This window comes from Balaenoptera ricei, chromosome 5, assembly GCF_028023285.1.
Source record: "Balaenoptera ricei isolate mBalRic1 chromosome 5, mBalRic1.hap2, whole genome shotgun sequence".
In the NCBI taxonomy this organism is placed as follows: Eukaryota; Metazoa; Chordata; class Mammalia; order Artiodactyla; family Balaenopteridae; genus Balaenoptera; species Balaenoptera ricei.
The window spans coordinates 72,873,482-72,888,868 of record NC_082643.1 but is presented as its reverse complement, the minus strand read 5'-3'; the positions used below and the strand labels follow the sequence as shown (position 1 = coordinate 72,888,868).

The 15,387-nt window shown below is 36.4% G+C and overlaps 1 protein-coding gene across 1 annotated transcript in view; it reads right to left on the bottom strand.

Moving 5' to 3' along the window:
- The window catches only part of GABRA2 (gamma-aminobutyric acid type A receptor subunit alpha2), a 120,312-nt gene that overhangs the window by 49,291 nt on the left and 55,634 nt on the right, over positions 1-15,387 (bottom strand). The gene's annotated exons all lie outside the window — the stretch shown is intronic.

Genomic DNA, 15,387 nt, shown 5'->3' with positions numbered 1-15,387 from the left:
GCCTGATTCTCAGTAGAAAAAAAAAAAAGAAAGGAAAAGAAACAACTATTAAACACACACACTGTGGGATCTATATGACATCTCCTGTTGCCAAAGAAACTATAAAAAAAAAATCTTATTGCTTTCTTAATCCTAAAAAAATGGTGAGATGTCATACTGTTAACAAGAATGTATTAGGGGAAGATGATTTCAATAAAGTTTAGTTAATGAAATTGTAATAAAATACTTTGACAAGGTATTAGAATACTTAAAATATGAATATTTTGCAAACAAACACCCTCAGGTTAAAATGTACTTTTAAATATTCATACAGACCAGCTAGTGATCAATTCCCCTGTTATCATCCTCCAATAAGTTAAAAGTTGGTTTATGCAATCTCTCTCTCTCTCTCTCTCACCCCCTCTCTCTTTTCTTGTTCCCCACCTCCCCTCTTTTTTCATTCTCTCTCTGTCTTTCTTAGGATAAGAGAATGTATACATTTTAGATGAGATGTACAATTCACAATTATGATCGATACTGACAATTTTTGGATATTAAAAATCTTGGTCAGTGTATGTTTGTGCAGACACCTCCATGATAGATAACTAAAATGTTCATTTATGCACCTGAGATTGGAAATTCAGAAACTGTCCTTTGTGCATAAAGCCATAGCCATCACATGTTTGTTTGAAAATAAACACCTTAGCAACTGGCAATTTCACTCAACTAAAATTATGTGTTTAAAAAAGGACATTAAAAAGGCCACATACTTAGGACAATAACAAGTCATTTATACAAACCTTACTCAAGTAAATGAAAGTAAATGATTCCCAGCGATCCCTCAAAAGTTGAATGGATGAAGATAACAAGAAATGGCCACAGGTAATGACATATGAACAGGAAGTAAAGAGTGGCTCTGGGCTCCTAATCCTTAGAAGAAAATAGCATCATCTAATCCACCCTCACTCTCTGTGGTTTACTCTTTTTTTTTAAGTTCAATTCTATATAAGAGCAACTAAATTTTTTTTAAAAAGCTGGATTAAGAGATGAGTTTTTGCTATCTGACAAATTTTTATGCAAATGTTTCTTCCAACTGTGGTTCTCCCAAATCCAAGCCTGATGTGAACACATTGGACATTTACTTGTTCAGGCAAACTGAATATATTTTACAACTTTCTGTAAAACTTCAAATTCAATTTTTCCATTTCTATAAAATTATGGGATGTTTTATCTGTCATCATGTGACTCCAATGAAAGTTACATGGGCCTAATATCGGGGGGCAGGTTGGTTATAAGTTAGTAGGTATAACTGTAATCAACTGTATTGTACCTCAATTAAGTGAGGGCCCGTGAGCAGAAGCAAGATTAGAGCAGTAGCTAACAAAGTGGGGTATGTACATCCATTTGGGTGTAGGAAGAAAATATTAGAATCTTTATGTTTATATAGAATTCTTAGCTAAATATAAGAAGTAAATTAAGCTTTGCTAATAATATATGGAATGATATTGGCACTCTCACTATGTCCATAAGTAGTAGATCATGGTCATGCATGAAAGGCATGCTATGGGACGAGAAGAAGCCACAACAGGGAATGGTCAAGTGATGCTGAATTCATTTGCATTCAGTGTACTGTGATTTGTACTCAAGTGAATTTTCAAGTTATAATAACTAGTTTTGATTAAACTAACTCTAGTGAAAATAGGCAATTGACTTTAAAATTATTGCTAAATGATACCATGGATTGAAGAAAACACTAATAATTACACAAGCACAAGTGAAAAATAAGAAAAGGGATATCACTTCTATGCCTAATATGAGTTCTTCATTAGCCACATAAACAATGATGAACTAATCAACTCTACAAAGAAATATGCAAAAGCAAATTCATAATTTTCAATAAGGCTACTTAAAATATGGGTTTATACCCGCTCCATTTAATGATGAGCTTCATCTGAAGCACATGTTGTACCATGAAATACTGGTTAATGATAGCATAAGGACATTGCAAATAGTAAGTTGTTTTGAAAACCAAATATCCAGAACATGAAGATGAACATCTAAACTTGGTGGATGGGTTTTTAAAAAATTGGCATGATGGTTCAGTAATCAGTAGCCAATGATGCACTTCTTAAATTTGAATTTGCATATCTTTTTCATCTATGGCAATCATTAAGACAAGTATTAAAATAATATAAATTTAGAATCATACTTTTGATTGCTATATTATAAAATATTAAAGAAAGATATTTAGAAATAATAAAGCACAATTTAAACATATTAACTGCTAAAATATTCTCAGGAATAGAAATCTTAAGTATGAGTAAAAATAAATCTATTTTAATAATGACACAATAATTATTCCTGAAAATAATATGTATTTTAACTTTATCTCATTCCAGTTTCTGCTTTTTTGCTTCTCAGAATACCTCAATATATTAGTACAAAAGCATATAGATACAGACATATAGATACATAAACAAATAAATACAGTTGATTCACTAGTTTTTGTGGTTTTGCTTTCAAGATTAAAATAGCAGGGAAAGGAGACATTTCAATCAAATAATATTCATTTCATATCCACTAAGTTACTACAGGATTTCCAGACAGATTATTTGCATGTGATTCTTTTAAATGCATATATAACACACATTCTCAGTACTTGAAAAGAATATTTTTGAAAGGTTTCTTAAAATAACACTCAAGTTTGTCATGAGTGTATACTAATATAGTAATTACTTGATTTGTGTGTTACAAGAAAATTGCCAGAAAGTACAAAACAATGCAACTTCTTCATACAAGTAAGACTTAGTCCCTTGAACTGAGGTTCTAAAAGAAATAAATAATACCAAGATCAACTACAAAATCACTCAGAGAATACACAAACAACTAAGGAGCACATATAGAAAGAAACAAAAAAAATTCATAAGGACATATCAGCATGCAGCTATCCTCTGGCCTGTGTATAGGACACATGAGGCTGTTAACTCAGACTGAAAAGTTGAAGAATCCATACACTTCAAGATTTGAAAAACTCTATATGGGAAATTTAATCCAACTTCTCCTTTTTATAGATGGGATCATAGATAAATGTAATGACTGCCCTGTTTCCAAGCTTGTAAGGGGCAGAACCCAGACAAGGATGTGATTTCCAGCCTAATGTCTTTACTACCACTAAGTGTTATTTCCATAAAATGTATTGCTAACAAGGAAATCACTCTCTATTGCACAGTTTATTGAATAAGCATGATTTCAAGGACACATTAATTTAGTGAAGACAGCATATTTTTTAGTGCCTGGCTGCATTAATTATAAGTCAGTGCTTGTAGCCAATTTCTGAAGAATTATATCTACTCACTAAAACATAACCAAATTGCAGGACTGCTCTTGGAGTGATTTCTCATTTACTTTGATTTACTGAGTGTATTTTTCTTAATTTTTAATTTAATTTAATTTTATTTTGGCTGTGCCGTGCGGCCTGTGGGATCTTAGTTCCCCGACCAGGGATTGAACCCGAGCCCTCAGCAGTGAAAGCGCAGAGCCCTCACCACTGGACCGCCAGGGAATTCCCTACTGAGTGTATTTTAAAGTGCCAGAATTTATTTCATTATACCCTTTTGCTTTTAAAGGTTAGTCTCCTCTGAGTAAGTTCCTATCAGTGTGTTTCTTCAATAATGAAGAAAAATGTGGTTTATGAAGCATGTATGTAGCAACTGAAGAAATAACACCCTGAGACTATACAAGAATGGGTAAGATCTAACACTTTCAGTTGGTACTCAAAGGGGTGTGAACCAGGAATTTAGCCCAGTATTAGCATTGCAAAAATTGCAAAACGTGAAAAGCTTAAGAACAGATCAGCAGTGTCAGTAAACCCAATTAGTGCAGTTCATAAAATCTTATTATGCAAAGACGCTCACACAAACAGACTGCAGAGCACCACAGCTACTGCATGTTCGGACTGTTGTGTAGGCACGATGCCTGGGCTTTCTCTTTGGAACTAGATGCCTGGCAGGTTTACAAACAAATTAGAAACTGATACTAAAGGTTCAGATTCTAACAGAAAATTATTAAAATATATCTAATCAAAATACTTAAAATGATTCATAGAATATGTTAATTGCAATTCACTTTGATACAATTTATTATTTAAAATTCATAATAACCTTATTAAATATAGAGAACTCTTCCCATTTCACATATTCATTAAAAACAAAAAGAGAGAAAGCCAAAATTTGAACTCAAACCTTATGTTTCCCAACATCATGTTCTTTCATTGTACCATATGTAAAAACAATCTTTGGAGGTGGGACATTAAAGGGAAATTTCCTTCTTTATAGACTAAAAAATAGACACTAGTCATGTATTATGGAAAGTTGCAGGCTGAGACTGAAGTTTTGGAATCTCTGTCAAAGTCTTCTTTCCACATTTAAAACTGACTCAAACACAAGATTGAAGGATAACAGCAATAATAATAAGTTGAGTAATGTGAAATAGATGTTAAGTGCATGCAATCGTAAGTCAGATAGAATAGGGTACTGGACCTTTAGCAGGTCACTTAATCTCTCTTTATTTCAGCTGACGTATCTGTAAAATGGTGATAATTATACAACTTACTTCCTTTAAGGATGAAGTGGTATAATACATGTAAAGTTCTTAGATACAATTTGGACATCAAAGAAGGTAGCCTGGTATGAATCACCTTCAAAGCGTCCTTCTCCCCCCATTTTCCATACTCAAGAAAAAGGTGGCCTGGCAAGAGAGGGACACCCAGAAGCAAAAGGGCACAAAGTAAAGTGCCAGGGGCAGGAGCTAAGTAGGATGCCACAAGAGGTCCATGAAAGAATAAGCCAGCTGTGCTTTTGGTGTTTTGGATAATAAAGAGGTCATTGAGAAGAAATCACAAGTGTGCCCCATGAGAGGTCCTGTATTTATCTACCGGCCATTCAAATGTCATTGATTGCCAAGAGAGAACCACCAACAGAATAAGCAAAGTAAAAAGGAATATCCCCCCCCCCTTTTTATAATCTCCCTTTTTCTTGCCTCAACTCTGGAAGACCCAGAAAGAGAAGAGGAAGAGTAGATCATGGCCTCTCACCCACTGTGCACCTCTTACCTGTGACCACGGCTAAGAAAAGGAGAGAAGCTCTAAATGGCATACGAGATTGAAGTTAAAACTGGACTGGACTGGGCCCTTTGATATTTGAAAGTGAACAGAAAGCTACAAGATGCACCCCAGATATTGTCATGATATGGCAAAAGAAGATCCAAAGAGTGAAATGCTGCTAAGTTTGATCAGTTGAATTTCTAAAGCCCTTGGGATGAAGCCCAAATGCTTTCTCACAGCCTCCAAAGCCCTGCAATGACCCCTCCCTCCCTTACCTCTCTAGTCTCATGCTTAGCAATTCTCCATATATGCTGCCTATAGCAATAGTGATACTGCAGGGCCTCTGACGTGTCATGCTTCACCTTACTACCCAAACTCATTGATCTCCCTTGCAGTCTCTCTTCCCTGTCAACCCCTACATTTGGCAACTTTTACTCCACATTGAGAACAAGTACAAAGACCACCTTCTTCAATGTATCAACAGTATCTAGCTGCCCAGAACATAGGCAAAAAGCAATAATTAGTCCATGAATAAATGAATGAGAGGAGCCACTGGAAATTAAATATGGTAACAAGGATTCTGGGCCATAACAGCTCAAATGGTGCACAAGAAGAAAGGCATCAGCAGAGGTAGATGGTAGAAAAGCTCTCAGATATATTATCTCAGTCCCCTGCATGCAATACCCTAATCCTTAAATTCACAAGTGTGAAGTGTATATGTTTATGTGTGTGTGTGTCTGTGTAACTATATTAAACTAATCACAGTAGGCTTTTCTTTTATATAATCTTTATTTTTTTAAATATATTGACACACATAAAAAAGTCAGGCTATAATAAGATCTATGGTAACAGAAATCTACTATGTTTTAAGTTTTATTTGGAGATGCTTTTATGGTGTTTTGGGGCATTTGGCTATAAGGCCCTTCATGATCTGATTCTAAGTTATTTTCTAGCTTCATCTCCCCCAAAACCTGTAAGAGTATTCTAGGCTGCAGTCACATTGAACTTTTACATTTTACTAAATTCAACAAGCTCTTTCACTTTGTGCTAAAACACTTTTCCCATTACATAGCTAGCCAGTCCTTGTTTGTCCTCCACTATCTTCTTTTCCTAGAAACCTTCTCAGATGATATAGATATTCTCTACCCACATCTCCTCTGCCACCATATTAATCCATAAATACTTCAATAAAAACATGACCACACTGTTTTAAAGTTGATGTTTTTTTTTTTTTTTCTTAGCTGTTCCCCCACGACACTGTGAACAACATGAGGGCAGCTCCCGACACTGTGACAGACACAGAGTATGCACTTAGCAAATCTGGTTGAAAAGAACAAACACAACGCATGCCTTCTAGTAGCTGACGGCGGTAAAGAAGAAAAACGTGTTCCGATTTTTATAATCTAGCGTGCAAAGTCATACAAACGTGTGAAAGCCATGTGGTGGAGCACGGAGACAAGAAGGACTGACTCTACTTGGAGTAGCCTAGAAAAACATCAGGGAAGATGAAATGGAGCTTGGCTTTGAGTAAATGAAAGCTCTCCAGTTGGCCAAGAAGGAGGGTAGGTATAACAAGAACAGGGGAAAACATTTGCAAGGCCAGAGAGTTGTTAAAGATAATGGCAGGTTCCAAGAACAGTGAGAAGTTCAACGCAATCTTTAAAAATAAAAGCCTGTCTGATAGTTATAATGCCTTGCAGCTACTGCCCCCCGCCTTGCCTTCTCTCCTCGACCACGCTGCTTAAAAATGTTGCCGCCACTCTTTCTCCATTTCCTCACCTCCCACATGCCTCAGCCCACTGCAATCTGGTTGCTTTTACCACGACCAACAAATATCTCCTTGTTCTTAATCTAATGACACATTTAAATCCTTTTCTTGGCTTTACCATAATATATGACACCGTTGTTTTCTCCCTACTTTTGTAATGCTCTCCTGCGTTGGCACTAAAACCACATTCTCCTGGTGTTGTAGTTAACTCTCGGGAAAATGCTCATCATGGGACCTGAGACCTCCTGTGTCTGACAATAATCTACACGTAATGGTGTCTCCTGGAGAATGTATGGGAGTAACACCGGTGGATGGTTTCTATTATTCCTCCTCAAGGCATACAAGCTCTGCATAGTTTTCCCCAAAAGACAGGTCCCATCCTTGTAACCTGGGGAAAGAACTTGCAACTCTTGCAATTTTTATTTTAAAAATCACTTCATGTTCAGAAATCCTAGCTGTGTGTTATTTAGTTTTTACAAAAGAATGGGCGAGTGGTAAGGAATGCCTTCCCCTGAGGCAGCCAAGTGAGCTATGACTAGATATATGTGATTCCTACAAGCCGCCATCCTGCAGAAAGGTAATGGATTGAGTCAAACTAGTTAAACTACCTTTATCTGCACTCTTTTCTGGAACTATTACCCCACTCCGTAGGTGAGATTTCACTGTGGGCAAAACCTGTGGGTTCATCCCATTACTAAATGAATCATACTTCCTTCAGGATACAGAATCCTACCTGGACAGAGGGCCATAAATTATACAGATACCTGACTACTGAACATTGTTGCATCTGATAAGGAGGGAAAGGCAGTGGTCTCTGATGTTTGTTCTTAAGGATCAGAGCACAGCCTAGTCACAGAAGGGAATGCACCTCCATTTGGACAGACATCCATGGTTGCTCCTTCTCAGATTCCTCTGCAATCTTTTTTATCCTCTTCTAGTCTAGAGGTTCTGTCAGGGTATGATTACCATCTCACCCTAATCTCTTTCCTTGCACAAGTTCATGTATGCCTTCAACTACCATCAGATGGCTCCCAAGCCATCTGCATTCTAAATTCTCTTGAGCTCCAAGTCTATTCCTGCTACCTAGACATCTCCAATTAAATCTCTCACGAAGACCCCAACTCAATACGTCCAAAACATAAATACTCATCCCCTAGACACCAAAACAAAAGCAAACAAGACTTTTCTTCCTGTGTTCCATATCCCAGTGAATGGTACCACCATCCACCCAATGCCCCCAAGCCTTCATACTATACATCTCCTTCAACCTCTACTTCCAACAGATCACAAAGGCTTATCATTTCTATCATATCTTTCAAATCGTTTCAGTTCTTTCTTTCAGGGTAGTAGTACCTCTACCCTGACCCAGTCTACAATCATTTCTTGGCTGGCATATATCAGCTTTCAAACAGTTTTTTCCTTTCCTTGTCCTCTAATATAAATTATTGGATTGCAGAAAATCTGACTCTTCACATTCCTTCTGTATTACCCCAATCGTCCACCCTGTGATGGTTTTTGGCTGCCCTCAGCATAAAGTCAAATACCTCAACCCTGTTAAAAGGCAGACTGTCATGCCCCACAACAAGCAATTATGATTCCACAGATCCCAGAAGGAACCTAGGAGATCACTTTTTAAATAAACACTGCAACTGATCCCAACACAGGGGTCTATGATTCTCATTTTGAGGAACATTATTAAAAATTCTAGGAGGGTGCTGAAAAATATGGGCTGAATATTAGCTAAGTCTAATTCCTATCCTTCCAAAATATCAATAACTGTCCAGTTATCAACTTCTACATTCTGACTTGAAAGTGAGGAAACATTATTAATCTTTGATATATAGTATTTGCTGTGTTTGCAGCAGGTTTCTTTATCTAGATACATTTACAAATGGCAACTTCTGATAAGGGTTGACAGCTTAAACCCAGTGTTAATTTTCGGCCAAATATCAAGATCTAATAATTCTCTAAAGCTCCCTATGATGTTAACTACTGAACTATATAATATCCCAATAGCTTCTGGGGTTTCTAAGAGTTAATGCACTCTGTGTTTTCATAAGATAGACAAGTATTAACTAAGGGGATTGATATGATCAATAAACCAAGGTCACCACTTACCTGGCTGCCTGCTTCTTAATAGCCTAATGGTAAACTCTAGATCAGAAATCTTGAGATGACTTCAAAGTGTTCATCGTTCAAGATCTAACCCTAACACTTAGCAGTGCAAGAGATAACCATTTGGGCTGAGGTTCTTAGTCTAGGTTTCAGTGCAATAGTTGGTGGCTATACCACTTATGTCTGAAGAATATGCTCACCCAGTGAAAATGCTTGCTAGAATGGGAAAAGACCCCCTACATAGACCAAATTAAAAAGTAAAAAATACACACAGAAGAGCTATAAATTGCTTAAATGTGCAGTTAGCTACTACCAACTTTGTCAATTAGCTGTTAGTACATCCCCAAGTTTACCTTCCTACTCATGAATTTTTTTAAATGTTGATATTTTAAAGAAAAAACTGTACTTAATTGCAAGCGCTGTAATTAGAATCTTTAATTATAATTTAGATCTGCAACTTTCTTTGGACAATTACACTAGTTAATGATTCTGAGACAGCAGTGTGTGTGTGTGTGTGTTTGCTCTTTTGCTTCTTAATTCTTTTTGCTAGGCTGCTTTTTCCTCTCAGGCTAATGTCATAACAAATCTACATCACTGACCAGCAGAGGAGGACTTAGGAGTTTAAGTCTTGCTACTGAGTATGCACACTGCATAGAAATAAGGGTATTAGCTAAGCTACCAAAAGTGAAATCAAATTTATTCCTTACTGTTTTCCCATTAACAAATTGCTTCTGTAAGACATGAATTAGATATCTTCATATCCACTTTTATGTATGGGTAATAATAATGTGGGTGTCTTGTACCTCTGCATCATACTAAATTTCTTTCTCTTTAGAGTCGCACATACAAGTTTCATTTCTTGACCTGGCCATCCATACTAACATATATTCAAACTTTTCCTCATTATTTGTTTTGCTTTCCAACAAAAGTAATATCAAGATTGGAAATCACTCCATGTGAGCACCATGAGGTCCAAGTCATTTCTCTTCACAAAATGTATACGTTTTTAAATTGAGCTCTGTCTTCCCTAATATATTTATAATATGAGTAAGTGTGTGTGTTCGTGTGTGTCTGTGTTACATGTGTATATAAATTACTCAGCTTTCATTTTCTTCTCTAGATTTGGACACATATCAAACAGCAGCTGTTGCATGGTCAAACTACCCCTTGACTCTCCCTCAAAAGCCTCCTCATATCACACATTATTATGTACACCTATTATTAGTGAATTGCCTCTCAGCTCCAAGTCCACCCTCCTTTCCCCTTCTTTGTGACACAGGAGAAGGGCTCTGTAAACAGTGCTCGTTCACCAGCTCCTACAATGTCAGGCTTTGCCATTAGAAGGTGCTGGAGGGATACTGCTATGTCACAGCAAGGGAAGAGGGCTTTTCTTTCTGGTTCTCCTCCTGGTTCAGGTGCACTGTCATTCTCTGACACAGCTTCAGAGGACTGCTGGGCTGTGAGTTGTCAGCCAGCAGGCAGGATATTCCTCTGACCAGCTTCAGCAGGTACCCTCATATGTTTCTTCACCAGCAGGAGGTGCATACTCCTCTAACCATAAAGTCCTCTCCAGTGAGCTCTAAGTCTTTGCCTTAGGGGAAGGACTCCTTTACAAGTCCTGAGTTCCTTCCTTGTTCATGATGCTCCACCCCACAAGCAGATGCTGCCCTCTGCGTCTGCTAAATCTATATTGCTTAGAGTCTTCTTTTACATTTTTATTTAGCCATCTTGTACTAATCTATAATTCATTCTATGAGGTTTTCCCTGTTCTAATTACCGTTATGGATCCTTTCCTCTAACTGGACTCTGATGATAGAGTAAGTAACCCAGTTAGTGGTCTTGCAATTAACTAGACTCCCCCCAACCCAACTATTGGTAAGACTGAGTAAACAAGGTGCATAAAGATGGAAATAAAGTAGAAAATTTGACATGACCAAAGAGAATTCTATAGGACTATGTTAGGCTAGGTGATTCAAAGAAAATGTGTATTAGGAAAAAACGTCTAGGGCCTTCAAGCATCTCAAGAGCCTAAGAGATGTTAAATATGTATTTCATTTTAGAGAATTTCTCAATATACAAGTGCGTGTGCTCACACACATACACACACATAATCCAAAATACATAAAGAAAACTAAAAAAATAAAAATAAGTGATTTTTTAATATTTAAATGTTGCCAAACACAATTCTACTCAACTTAATTCAACCTATATGGTTTGGAATATGAGTGCATTTTCATATTTAATATAATGTGTGGTAGTGTCCCCCAAAATAAGAAAGCCTATCTTGAGCCTGTTAAACTTTCTTTAAATTCTTGGGCTAAAGTCACTGAAGACACCAACATTCTGAATTCAGTTCACAGATGAGTTTAAATTTGCTCTATTGCCAACGACTATACACCTAACATGAGCTCCCACCTTTTTATTTTTATATATTTATTTTTGCATATGGCTTATTAATATTTATTTCAAATTTATTTCAAAATGACAGCAGCAGACAGGACACACAACTGCTAGACGCATTATTGCCTAATCGTGACTGCTTCACTCAGACACGGTCCTGTCCCAGTTCTGGGACTTGTCCTTAACCTTGAGTTTTCAGCTTCACACAGCATTCCCTGCTCTGGGCTGCAACTTGACATCTGTGGATTCCTTATGCTAAGCTTTAATTCTTGCAGAATTATAATGCTTTTTCCCATTTTCTTATTTGACTTTTCCCAGAATTTAGGATTTGTAAATATATATAAATTTCCCATCAAATGCCTAGATGAAATTCCTACATGGAAGCACTAACTAAACGATCACAGTTTCTTTTTATTTTCCTTTAAAAAAAAAATTCAGCTTTATTGAAGTATAATTGATGAAAAAAATTTTAAGGTATTTGAAGCAATCATAGTGGTGATTTGATATACATAGTGAAAGGATTCCCTCTGTCTAGTTAATTAACATATCCATCGCCTCATATCTATTTATTTATTATTTGTTTGTTTTTGGCAAGAACATTTAAGTTCTACTCTCTTAGTGAATTTGAATTATACAATACAGTGTTATCAACTATAGTCACCATGCCTTACATTAGATCCTCAGACCTTATTCATCTTGTAGCTGAAAGTTTATACCTTTCACCGACCTTTCCCTATTTTCCCCACCCTTCAGCAGCTGGCAACCACTTATCTACCCTCTCTCTTTATGACTTTTTTATTCCACATGTCAGTGATACAATGCAATATTTGTCTGGTTTATTCACTTAACATAATACCCTTGAGGTCCATCCATGTTGTCAAAAATGCCGGGATTTCACTCTTTCTCATGTGATATATATGTCACATCATATTTCCATATCTTGGCATTGTGGAAAATGGTGAATAAAAAAAGGAGTGCAGGGAATTCCCTGGCGGTCCAGTGGTTAGGACTCGGTGCTTTCACTTTTGGGGGGGTCCAGGTTCAATCCCTTGTGTCGGGGAACTAAAGATCCCACAAGCTATGCAGCACGGCCAAAAAAAAAAAAAAAAAAACCAGTAGTGTAGATTTCTCTTGGGGATCCTATTTTCATTTTGAATATATATACCAGAAGTGGATTACTGAATAATATGATAGTTCTATTTTTAATTTTTTGAGAAACCTCCATACTGTTTTCTATACTGATGACACCAATTTACATGGCTGCTAACTGCACAAAGGTCCCCTTTTCTCCACATCATTGACAACATTTATCTCTTGCCTTTTTTTAAAACTATTTTTATTGAGGTGTAGTTGATGTACAATATTATATGTTTCAGGTATACAACATAGTGATTCACAGTTTTAAAGGTATACTCCATTTATAGTTATTATAAAATATTGGCTATAATCCTGTGATGTGCTCTATAATATATCCTTGTAGCTTATTTATTTTACACATAGTAGTTTGTACTTCTTAATTTTGTGCCCCTATCTTGCCCCTCCTCCCTTCCCTCTCCCCACCAGTAACCACTAGTTCGTTCGCTCTGTCTCTGAGTCTGTTTCTTTTTTGTTATATTCACTAGTTTATTTTATTTTCTAGATTTCACATATAAGTGGATAAGTGATATCATACAGAATATCTTGTCTTTTTGTTGATAGCCATTCTAACAGGTGTGAGGAGAGATCTCATTGTGGTTTTGATTTACTTTTCCATGATGATTATTGATGTTGAGTATATTTTCATGTACCTCTTGGTCATTTGTATGTTTTCTTTGAAGAAATGTCTATTCAGCTTTTATTCCTTATTTAAATTGGATTGTGGTTTTTGTTTTTGTTTTGTTTTTTTACTATTGAGTTGTACCAGTTCTTTATATATTTTGGATGCTACCCCCTTATCAGATACATAATTTGCAAATATTTTTTCCCATTCTGTAGATTGCCTTTTCATCTTATTGATGGTTTTTTTGCTGTGCAGAAGCTTTCAGTTTGATATAGTCAGTCCTACTGGTTTATTTTTGCTATTGCTGTCAAATTTTAAAAAATCATCGCCAAGACCAATGTCAAAGAGCTTATTCCCTATATTTTCTTCTATGAGTTTTATGGTTTCAGGTGTTACATTCAAGTCTTTAATCCATTTTGAGCTGAAGCTACCAGCTTTCTAAATTTTTCAGTGATCCCAAAGAATGGTCAGAACAAAGAAGAGGAGGATTAGTTTAATTCATTATCACCACTGGAAAAAAGTCTCTTCATATATTTTGCCAAAAATATGACTGTTTGTCTAAAACGCTCAAATAACAAACATTTGCATGTCTAGAAAAAGCATATATGAAGATATGTTTACTTTTGATTTTTTCAGGTAAAAGAATTCACTCTGCAAAATGAACAAACAAAAATACTTTAGCATTGTAGCTGTTAGTATTAATATTCACTACACAAAGTCTAAAACATTGAAAACTTTGATATTTTGGGGTCCTATATCATTTGCCTTTCTGTTTTGGCTTGTAATAAAACACCATAGCTAACCATATAAGAACCATAATTTATATAATATTCTGCTAATTTTTCAATGTAGTGCTTGACAGAATTCTGACTCTCTGCACTTGACTCCACATAGAGGTTAGGTGCTCATTCTCACTGTGTCTCTAAGATAGGGAGCATTTATTAAGACAAGCTTCACAGGAATATTATCTTTACTGCCAACCAATAATGTTTGGGATATACACTCTTACTAAAAATATGTCTCTATGATCTTTTCAAGTTTGTGTACACTGAAATTAACCTATGGAAAGAGGAGGATTAATATTTCAGGTCATGATATAGGATACTGCAAGGGAGGAGGAGAGTTATGTTGAAAAGTGGGAGTTTTCCTGTTGTTGCAGAATTGTAGCTAATGCCTGAAGTTGGGGGGAAAAAGCACTTAAATCTTCACATTCTAATTTGAAAGAACTTCAAAGATCAGCAGTGTTTGGTATCAACCACCTCCCCAAAATTGGGGGTCATCACCCCTCTACCACTTTACATCTTCAGCCATCCAAGTTAATATAAAAAAGAACTATGAGGTCAGAGAAATGGCTCTGGGTGGAAGAAAAACTGATTTTTTAGTGATAAAACCAGCATATCTGCTCCCTAAAGGAAAGGTAGGGAGGTCCCAAAAAAATGGATAATTATGGGAATGTAAATTAGTAGAGCCACTAATGAAAACAGCATGGAGGTTCTTCAAAAAACTAAAAATAGAGTTGCCATATGATACAGCCATCCCACTCCTGGGTGTATAACTGGAAAAAAACAAAAACTCTAATTTTAAAAGACACATGCGGGCTTCCCTGGTGGCACAGTGGCTGAGAATCTGCCTGCCAATGCAGGGGACACGGGTTCGAGCCCTGGTCTGGGAAGATCCCACATGCCGCAGAGCAACTGGGCCTGTGAGCCACAACTACTGAGCCTGCGCATCTGGAGCCTGTGCTCCGCAACAAGAGAGGCCACAACTGTGAGAGGCCCGTGCACCGCAATGAAGAGTGGCCCCCACTCGCCACAACTAGAGAAAGCCCTAGCACAGAAACGAAGACTCAACACAGCCAAAAATAAATAAATAAATAAATAAATAAATAAATAAATAAATAAATAAATAAATTTATATTAAAAAAAAAAAAAAAGACACATGCACTTCAGTGTTCATAGCAGCATTATTTAGAATAGCCAAGACATGGAAACAACCCAAGTGCCTGTCAATAGAAAATTGGCTTAAGAAGATGTGGTATATAAGTATACAATGGAATATTACTCAGCCATAAAAAAGAATGAAATATTGCCATTTACAGCAACATGGATGGACCTAGAGAATTTTATACTTAATGAAGTAACTGAGACAGAGAAAAACAAATAATGTATGATATTGCTTACATATGGAATCTAAAAAATAACACAAATGAATCTGTATACAAAACAGATATAGACTCACAGACATAGAAAACAAACCTAAGGTCAC